The sequence below is a fragment of the Ovis aries genome, chromosome 1 (genome assembly GCF_016772045.2).
Source record: "Ovis aries strain OAR_USU_Benz2616 breed Rambouillet chromosome 1, ARS-UI_Ramb_v3.0, whole genome shotgun sequence".
Taxonomy (NCBI): domain Eukaryota; kingdom Metazoa; phylum Chordata; class Mammalia; order Artiodactyla; family Bovidae; genus Ovis; species Ovis aries.
This window is the reverse complement of record NC_056054.1, coordinates 211,734,437-211,745,272: the sequence shown is the minus strand read 5'-3', so window position 1 is coordinate 211,745,272 and position 10,836 is coordinate 211,734,437.

The following is a 10,836-nucleotide window of genomic DNA, read 5'->3' as shown; positions in this document are numbered from 1 at the left end:
GAAATCCAAATGTATCAGCCATTCAACTAAATTTGTAGTTCTGGACAAGTTTGGGGGTTTTATAGTATGTTTTCTTCTACTATTCCTAAAAAATTTATAATTTTTCCATTAAATGTTTCAACATTTATTTAGCATGAAGAGGTGAAGTCTTTTCAGGATAAAAGCTTTTAGTGAACAGCAGGGAAAAATCTTACCACAGTGCTACTGCTATTCAGGCACGGCCTGAACAGGCTTACTCTTAAAGGTTCAGTTGGAAACCCACAATCACAAAGTCCATTCATTAGAGGCAATCAGTGTGTCCTTTACTGCCACTAAACATAGCTTGTTCCATCAGAATATTGGTTGATAGCAGTAGGCAGAAAGCTACCCAGACTTAAGTAGATAGAAAGAAAATGAAATGAAGTGTTTGTGGCAATTACCAGAACAAGTCAGGATTAGAGAAAAAAAAAAAATAGTGCCAGACTGAAAAGAAAAATATTAAGGCTAAAATTGTGGTTGGGTTTTTGTTTGTTTTGTTCTTGCTTTGAAACTTTCAGAATATTGCATCAATATTCAAGTCCACTTTATCAGTAAAGATGCACATTTGTATAAAAGTACAATAGAGAATGAAAAGTTCTGTGCCATATTTGAGACTGAAGAAAGCTTGAAATGACCTAACAGTGGACAACAACTTATATGCAAGAAAGATCTAGCAATAAAGAAAAAGAAGAAAATTATTATCAAACAGTGTCTATTCACTACAACTTAGTTGGGGTATAAGTTCAGTGTTGAAGCAAACAAGACCTGGATTCTGATTGTGAATGCCATTTATTAATTTTGTATCATCACTGACATGTCCTGAGATTATGTTCAGCCTGTTTCCAATAGCGAAAAAGAGAATTAGAAATAATGGTTACCTTGCCTACCTTATACAGAGATATGGATAGTGAATGATAAAATGTGGATGAAAGAGACTACTAAATTTTTATGTTCCATTCACATTATTGCATATGGTAATTTCTAACTAATGTATTTAAACCTATGATTTCCAAGCACTTTCTGTTTTTGCCATCTTTACTATCTTTCACGAAAAAAAAGGAGCAAATAAGTTACATCAGTTCAGTTCATCAGTCGCTCAGTCACGTCCAACTCTATGACGACATGAATCGCAGCATGCCAGGCCTCTCTGTCCATCACCAACTCCCAGAGTTCACTCAGACTCACGTCCATCGAGTCCGTGATGCCATCCAGCCATCTCATCCTCTGTCGTCCCCTTCTCCTCCTGCCCCCAATCCCTCCCAGCATCAGAGTCCTTTCCAATGAGTCAACTCTTCGTATCAGGTGGCCAAAGAACTGGAGCTTCAGCTTTAGCATCATTCCTTCCAAAGAAATCCCAGGGTTGATCTCCTTCAGAATGGACTGGTTGGATCTCCTTGCAGTCCGAGGGACTCTCAAGAGTCTTCTCCAACACCACAGTTCAAAAGCATCAATTCTTCGGCGCTCAGCCTTCTTCACAGTCCAGCTCTCACATCCATACATGACTGCTGCTAAAACCATAGCCTTGACTAGACAGACCTTAGTTGGCAAAGTAGTGTCTCTGCTCTTGAATATACTGTCTAGTTTGGTCATAACTTTTCTCCCAAGGAGTAAGCGTCTTTTAATTTCATGGCTGCAGTCAACATCTGCAGTGATTTTGGAGCCCCCAAAAATAAAGTCTGACACTGTTTCCACTGTTTCCCCATCTATTTCCCATGAAGTGATGGGACTGGATGCCATGATCTTCGTTTTCTGAATGTTGGGTTTTAAGCCATCTTTTTCACTCTCCTTTTCACTTTCCTCAAGAGGCTTTTCCTCAAGAGCACCTCTTCACTTTCTGCCATAAGGGTGGTGTCATCTGCATATCTGAGGTTATTGATATTTCTCCTGGCAATCTTGATTCCAGCTTGTGTTTCTTCCAGTCCAGTGTTTCTCATGATGTACTCTGCATATAAGTTAAATAAGCAGGGTGATAATACACAGCCTTGATGGACTCCTTTTCCTATTTGGAACGATTCTGTTGTTCCATATTCAGTTCTAACTTTTGCTTCCTGATCTGTATAGAGGTTTCTCAAGAGGCAGGTCGGGTGGTCTGGTATTCCCATCTCTTTCAGAATTTTCCAGTTTATTGTGATGCACAGAGTCAAAGGCTTTGTCATAGTCAATAACGCAGAAACAGATGTTTTTCTGGAACTCACTTGTTTTTGCAATGATCCAGTGGATGTTGGCAATTTGATCTCTGGTTCCTCTGCCTGTTTGAAAACCAGTTTGAACATTAGGAAGTTCATGGTTCACGTATTACTGAAGCCTGGCTTGGAGAATTTTGAGCATTACTTTACTAGCATCTGAGATGAGTGCAATTGTGCAGTAGTTTGAGCATTCTTTGCATTGCCTTTCTTTGGGATTGGAATGAAAACTGACCTTTTCCAGTCCTGTGGCCACTGCTGAGTTTTCCAAATTTGCTGGCATGTTGGGTGCTGCACTTTCATAGCATAATCTTTCAGGATTTGAAATAGCTCAACTGGAATGCCATCACCTCCACTAGCTTTGTTCATAGTAATGCTTTCTAAGGCCCACTTGACTTCACATTCCAGGATGTCTGGCTCTAGGTGAGTGATCACACCATCATGATTATCTTGGTCTTAAAGATCTTTTTTGTACAGTTCTTCTGTGTATTTTTGACACCTCTTCTTAATATCTTCTGCTTCTGTTAGGTCCATACCATTTCTGTCCTTTATCAAGCCCATCTTTGCATGAAATGTTCCCTTGATATCTCTAATTTTCTTGAAGAGATCTCTAGTCTTTCCCATTCTGTTGTTTTCCTCTATTTCTTTGCATTGATCACTGAGGAAGGCTTTCTTTTCTCTTCTTGTTATTCTTTGGAACTCTGCATTCAGATGCTTATATCTTTCCTTTTCTCCTTTGCTTTTCACTTCTCTTCTTTTCACAGCTATTTGTAAGGCCTCCCTAGACAGCCATTTCCTTCTTTGCATTTCTTTTCCATTGGGATGGTCTTGATCCCTGTCTCCTGTACAATGTCATGAACCTCATTCCATAGTTTATCAGGCACTCTATCTATCAGATCTAGTTCCTTAAATCTATTCCTCACTTCCACTGTATAATCATAAGGGATTTGATTTAGGTCATACCTGAATGGTCTAGCGGTTTTCCCTACTTTCTTCAATTTCAGTCTGAATTTGGCAATAAGGAGCTCATGATCTGAGCCACAGTCAATTCCTTGTCTTATTTTTGTTGACTGTATAGAGCTTCTCCATCTTTGGCTGCAAAGAATATAATCAATCTGATTTCGGTGTTGACCATCTGGTGATGTCCATGTGTAGAGTCTTCTCTTGTGTTGTTGGAAGAGGGTGTTTGCTATGATAAGTGCATTTTCTTGGCAAAACTCTATTAGTCTTTGCCCTGCTTCATTCTGTATTCCAAGGCCAAATTTGCCTGTTACTCCAGGTGTTTCTTGACTTCCTACTTTTGCATTCCAGTCTCCTATAATGAAAAGAACATCTTTTTTGTGTGTTAGTTTTAAAAGGTCTTGTAGGTCTTCATGGAACCATTCAACTTTAGCTTCTTCAGCATTACTGGTTGGGGTATAGACTTGGATTACTGTGTTATTGAATGGTTTGCCTTGGAAACGAACAGAGATCATTCTGTCATTTTGAGATTGCATCCAAGTAGTGCATTTCAGACTCTTTTTTTGACCATGATGGCTACTCCATTTCTTCTAAGGAAAATCTGCCTGCAGTAGTAGATATAATGGTCATCTGAGTTAAATTCACCCATTCCAGTCCATTTTAGTTCACTGATTCCTAGAATGTCAAAATTCACTCTTACCATCTCTTGTTAGACCACTTGAGGAAGAGGGTACTTATCACCGTATAGAAAAATTAAGGAAGGAAATGCCTGGATTCCTTAGCCCCTGGGAGAGGCTTGCCTCTCCTCCTAATTCCTGAATATTCAGGAATTAATAAGGAACAGATAATTCCTGACAGATCCAAAAGAGCACATAGGAAGCCTCCTGTTGAATGTTTCCTGACATCAATCTTATTTTCAGTTTTGTCCATTAAAATTCCTAAAATCTCAATTTTAGTAGAATCATCCAACTACCTGCTACCCTACCCTTCAGATCTAGTTTTTTTCCTACACACAATTCTTTATCTCTCACAAACCTTTCTTTGTGTAATTGCTATATGCTCTATGTTAGTGAATGGATCTCCTCTGACTACATTCCCTCATATCCCTGTATCTAATAGAAACCTGCCAGTTCAATCTTTATTACTGCTTACATCAGAAACATCTTCTCCATATCCACTTATACTGCATATGTTTAGATTCTCACTATTTCTCAAAATGAACTTCTGCAATTATTTCCTAAATGATGACTGATTTATGCATGTGTCTAAGAATGTTATCTCATTTAAACATTTCAAGTTTCAAGATGAAGTTTTTTTGATTGCTTAAGTACTCAAGTTTTCCTGAGATTATGATACTGGTTTTATCCATTATAGCTTTTAGTAGGATTACTCCTGCACCCTTATTGCTTTGCCATTAAAACAATAATAATACAAATCTTACAGCTCTTTGTATATCCTGGGCTAATATATACCTGTGTACTTTTGCTCAGAACACATAATTCTATGTGAAGATGCTTACTTCTAATTTTGTTTCCACTGTATCTCAAATTGGCCTCTGATGAACACAAATCATCTTTTGTTTCAAAGCTCAATAGTCAACTTCTCTAACTTGCTCAAGTAAGTTTACAAATCTTAATCATACTAATTTCAAACAAACTAATATCACAATACTTCTTGCAATTAATTCTGTTTTTTTCTTATGAGCAGCTTTTTCTTTTTGGTTTAAATTATGAGAGGTTGGTCAAAGATTATCTCTTACTGATCTGAACCAGTTATTTTTTATTTATTTAAACCAAATTTAAAGTCTGATATATAAAACAATTGAAAATATTTATTAACATATATAAATGAATTTAAGCTAGGATTAAGCAAGTTGCCAAGTTGAAAAGCCTTAAGGACTAAGGATCTAGCAAAAGTATTTATCTTTTCTCTTTTTTTTTTTAATTTTTTTTTTAAACTAAAAATATCACATGAGATTTGCCAAGAAGCCAAACTGGCTTACAAAGTACAGGTAAAATCTCCAGGGTCAGAATTTGACTGATGTTAACTGAATAGTCTCCTCTTATCTGGAGGTCGGTCATTCATTTCAAGGCGCCAGTGGATACCTATAATCAGGGATAGTACCAAACTCTATATGCACTATGTTTTTGTCTATACATACTAACAAGGCAAGGATCCTGTACAACTTAAATACTCTGGATAAAGGGATGATTTCATCCTAGTCCTGAGCAGGAAGGGGAAGGATAACGTGAGATTCCCTCATGCTACTCAGAATGGCAGGCAATTTAAAATGCATGCATTTTTAATATCTGAAATTTTGTATTTTGTAGTTTTGGATCATGGGTTGATTGTGGGTTACTACAATCACTGTTGTGAAATGGAGACTAAGCGGGGAACAACTAAAACTTAAAATTTCTTAAGAGTGGTCTGATAACATTATAATCTTTATAATCATCATAATGTATTTTCAATAATGGGATGAGATTTTCCACTTAAGCTTCATCTTTTCCACTTATAGTTCATCTCTTGCTCCTTTTTTTCTTCTTTTGTTGTTTTATCAAATTAAGCCATGCTTTGATTGTTTAATCAAAACCTATTTTTGGCTCTTAAAAATATCAAACAATTATTACAAGTGGATGCAGCCTCAGGGAAGACAGACAAACATATTTCTGCAAAAAAAATGATCTTTGTATATTATAGCCACTGGGAGATAAAGCTGTCAGAATTTGCTGAGTATTGCAAAGTGTAGTGATACAGTCAAGTTGAATTTCTTTAAAGATCTAACTTATTCATTTAATGTACATAATGATGCTTCATGCACTCTGAAGAAATATCTTAGCTGTGGATTGTATCTGATGTCAGACACATACATTTCCATTTAAAGTAATTATAATTTAATAGATTAAAATTAACTCAATATACTATTATCACCTACAATGGGAGAATAATGTGATCAATCTTTATTACAAGATTAGAAACCTGAATTCAGACTGGTTTTTACATTCTTCATTGGGGAAATTAGGTCTTTAAAACAGGCAAGAACATGTCAAAGTCTTATTTGTATGCATGTGCCTTAGCCATGTCTGACTCTTTGCAAACCCAGGGACTACAGCCCACAGGGCTCCTTTGTCCATGGTATTTCCCATGCAAGAATACTGGAGTGGGTTGCCATTTCCTCCTCCAGGGGATCATCCCAACCCAGGGAGTGAACACAAGTCTCCTTGCTGGGGTCCAGCCCCCGCAGGATCCAGGGGAACCTGAAGGAAAAACGTCGTCGGCAGATGATTTAGAGAGAGATAAGGAAAGAATATTGTAGATAAGACAACAGAGGGGAGAAAGAGGCTGATATTCCTTGGTTTACATACAGAAACAATAAAACTCCGAGACAAAAAGTTTGCCCTGTTCACGGAGGCCACAGGTGCCCTCCCAGTCTCCCGAGGGAGTGAAGACACAGACGTCTTCACGTTCAGGTCTTAGAAACCTGGGCAGATAAGTGAATGCAGGGAGCCTCTATGCTCCAAGGGATCAGCCTGAAAAAGAGAGGGAGAAGGAGAGACAGAGAGGGAGAGAGAGAGAGAATGATTGACATGGGGTGACCAAGCTTCTTCAAGCGAGGCCCATTTTTTTTTTTTAAGGGTCTTTTATACCTTTACTTGTACATAGAGGGAAATGAAAGATGCAAAGTCATACAGAGTCATCCCAAACATTACATCTGTTTTGTCTTTACTGAAACCAGGATTTTTTCTGCAAGCCTTTCCCATAGACAATGTTGTGTACGTTATCTTCTGGCCTTGGAGGCCTGTGAACATTTTATGACCCTCTTTTGATAAAGGCTGCTCAACCAGAAAACTTATTTTCCCTTGAAATGTTTTTTCTTTGCATTTCTAATCTATGTCAGCCTCAGAAAGTATTAAACAAGTTACATTTCTCAAGGAGCAAAGGTGCAGTGAGTTACAAGAAAGAACCAATTAGCTCAAAAGTCTGATGTGGTTAATTTCAAGGCTACACTTGTTTTTCTTACATGCTAACTATGTTAACTAATGCACTCCCAGGTGCACAGTGGATAAGAGATATGGGAACTTAGCAACAAGCATTGGCCCAATAATGAAATCCAACACCAGCACTACTCTAATAACTTTTAACTCTTTGAAAAGCTCTATGTTTTAGGTTTCCTGTGCCTCTCACAGTTGGGGGGCTGTAAATAATTATATACATAGCTGCAAGAGTCTGGATATACCTGCCAAGCAAGCTAGAATGCTAACAGAGAGGGTTTGATTTGAAATATTCCTCTCATGTCCAGGAGACTTATTAGCTATAGCCCTAAGCTGATTTTCTTCAGAGAAAGGTGGTCGGGGATAGCCCCCTGTTAATGTCAGAGGAGTTGGTGAAAGTCATGAAATAGTAAAACAGACAGATTCTGGTTTTGGGGTAGATGCTCGAGAAAGCCTAGGGAACACCTTGAGTCCTGAAGCCTTGCTTAACAGTTCTCTTCCACATGACCTTGTCATGGGTGGGATCTCACGTGGTGGCTCCCGGCATCTCCTGCATCGGCATGCAGATTTTTTACCACTTATGTGGCCACTTAGGCGCCACAAAAGTTTTATTTCTTTTAAGATAAACATTTAACTACATTCCAGACTATAATAAAAATTTATATTTACAAATAGTTCAGTCGCTCAGTTGTGTCTGACTCTTTGTGACCCCATAGACTGCAACACTCCAGGCCTCCCTGTCCATCATCAACTCCCGAGCTTACTCAAACTCCTGTCCATTGGGTCAGTGATACCATTCAACCATCTAACCCTTTTTCATCCCCTTCTTCTCCCGCCTTCAATCTTTCCCAGAATCAGGGTCTTTTCGAATGAGTTAGCTCTTCACATCAGGTGGCCAAAGTACTGGAGTTTCAGCTTCAACATCAGTCCTTCCAATGGACACTCAGGACTGATCTCTTTTACGATGGACTGATAGGATCTCCTTGCAGTCCAACGGACTCTCAAGAGTCTTCTCCAACACCAATTGCATCAATTCTTTGGCGCTCAGCTTTCTTTATAGTCCAACTCTTGCATCCGTAAATGATTATTTGAAAAACAATAGCTTTGACTGGATGGACATTTGTCGGCAAAGTAATGTCTCTGCTTTTTAATATGCTGTCTAGGTTGGTCATAACTTTTCTTCCAAGGAGCAAGCATCTTTTAATTTCATAGCTGCAGTCACCATCTGTAGTGATTTTGGAGCCCAAAAGAATAAAGTCTGTCACTGTTTCCACTGTTTCCCGTCTATTTGCCATGAAGTGATAGGACCAGATGCCATGATCTTGGTTTTCTAAATGTTGAGTTTTAAGCCAACATTTTCACTCTCCTCTTTCACTTTCATCAAGAGGCTCTTTAGTTCTTCTTCGCTTTCTGCCATAAGAATGGTGTCATCTGAGGTTTTTGCATATCTGAGGTTATTGTTATTTCTCCTGGCAATCTTGATTCCTGCTTGTGTTTCATCCAGCCCAGCATTCCTCATGATGTACTCTGCATATACGTTAAATAAGCAGTGTGACAATATACAGCCTTGACATACTCCCTTCCTGATTTGGAAACAGTCTGTTGTTCCATGTCCATTACTAATCATTGCTTCTTGACCTGCATACACATTTCTCAGGAGGCAGGTCAGGTTGTCTCATATTCCAGTCTCTTGAAGAATTTTCCACAGTTCGTTGTAATCCACACAGTCAAAGGCTTTGACACAGTCAATGAGGCAGAAGTTCATCTAGAACTCTCTTGCTTTTCAATGATCCAGTGGATGTTGGCAATTTGATCTCTGGTTTTTCTGCCTTTTCTAAATCCTGCTTGAATATCTGGAAGTTCACAGTTCGCATACTCCTAGATAGAAGTATATCTGTATAGTAATATATATATATTTATATATTTATGTTCATTCCACATATTTATGTTATGTATTTATTATACAGCAAAATATTGTATACAACATATAAATATTTACTAATATTTTTAACAATTATATATATATTTATACAGCATTTATTCATCTGTAGCTCTTGAAAATGCATTGGAGGTGACAAGTTAACTGCTTCTAAAAACTGTACCTATCTTAATAAAGAGGTTTTGATCTTTGCATGTGCTTCTTTAAACATCTTTAGGCTGGAGATCTTCTCTTTTTTGTTCACTTTGGAATCCCTAGTGCCTTCAACCTAATAGACACTTGATAAAAATCTACTGAATAAAAAATAAATCAACAATGGATACCTGTGTTGAACTCTGGAGGAAATAATTATTGGTTTGGCTATTATTGTAGCTTATTTATTTACACTTATTATTTTATTTGGTATTTTAACTTGGTACATCCACTAATTACATAATATTATTATGAAAAAGAAAAGGAAGAAGACAAAAAGAGGGAGAAGGAGGAGAAAGAAATAGGAAAGAAGCAAAAGATAGAAGGTGAATGGCTGCAAAAGGGAAGGTAGAAGAGTGGTATGAACTTGAGAGAAGAGGAGAAGAGAAAGTATGTAAAATAGGAAATAGAATAGGAAGTGGTGAAAATTACATATTCAATAAATAGTGTTGTAATAATTAGCTATCCATATGGAAAAATAAAATTAGACTGCTTTATCACACCTCATAAAAATAAATTCCAGATGGATTAAAGATTTAAATGTTTCAAATAAAACTTTCAAACCTTTTTAAAGAACCTATGGAAGACTATTTTACAGCCTCAGAGTAGGAAACATTTCTTTTAAAAACAAATGAACATGTTTACAAGTAAAATGAAAATACTTTCATTGGTGTCAAATACAAAGTAAAACTGTAGAGCAAGGCATCACAAGAAAATTTTAAATGAAGTGGAAAACAGAAAACATATTTGCAACTTATATGATAGAGAAAAGCATTAGATATTTGATTAATTATGATACCCACACATCAACAGGAAAATGACATTTCAAAAAATGTTCAGTGAGAAACAGGTAAGTCACAGAAGAGAAAGAGAGAAAGTCAAACAAAGATAGATACACATATTTTCACATACAAGACACATATTGGAAAAGACCCTGATGCTGGGAAAGATTGAGGGCAGGAGGAGAAGGGGACAACAGAGGATGAGATGATTGGATGGCATCAGCGACTCAATGGACATGAATTTGCACAAACTCCAGGTGTGCTGCAGTCCATGGGGTCTCAATATGTTGGACACAACTTAGTGACTGAACAACAACATATATATGATACACAGGTATACATGCAAAATAAGTCTAAAAATACATAATGGGCTATATACAAATCACAATAACTGGCTAAAGGAGTATAAAAGGAACTCAATTTTATTTGCAGTCTTTTTTTATTTGTTCAAGGGGATTGATAAGATCAAATTTAAACAGAAAAAGAGTGTTATTATTGTTAGCGGTAGGTGTATGAGTGTTTATTGTATAGATCCATATATTTTAAAAAAAATTAACACTGTCCTTAAAAGGAAAAATACTTGCTTTAAGACTACACTGCTAGTAAAAGAGATTGACCTGGAATCCCAAATGATATTTTTCTGATTCTAAAATTGATGACCATCATGATGCTATACAATTTTGTTTCAAACTGTATTATTTGCTACATTATAGTCTAAAATAGTTGAAAATCTCCTATGTAAGTGTGTCCTACTCTTTGATTATTTTGTG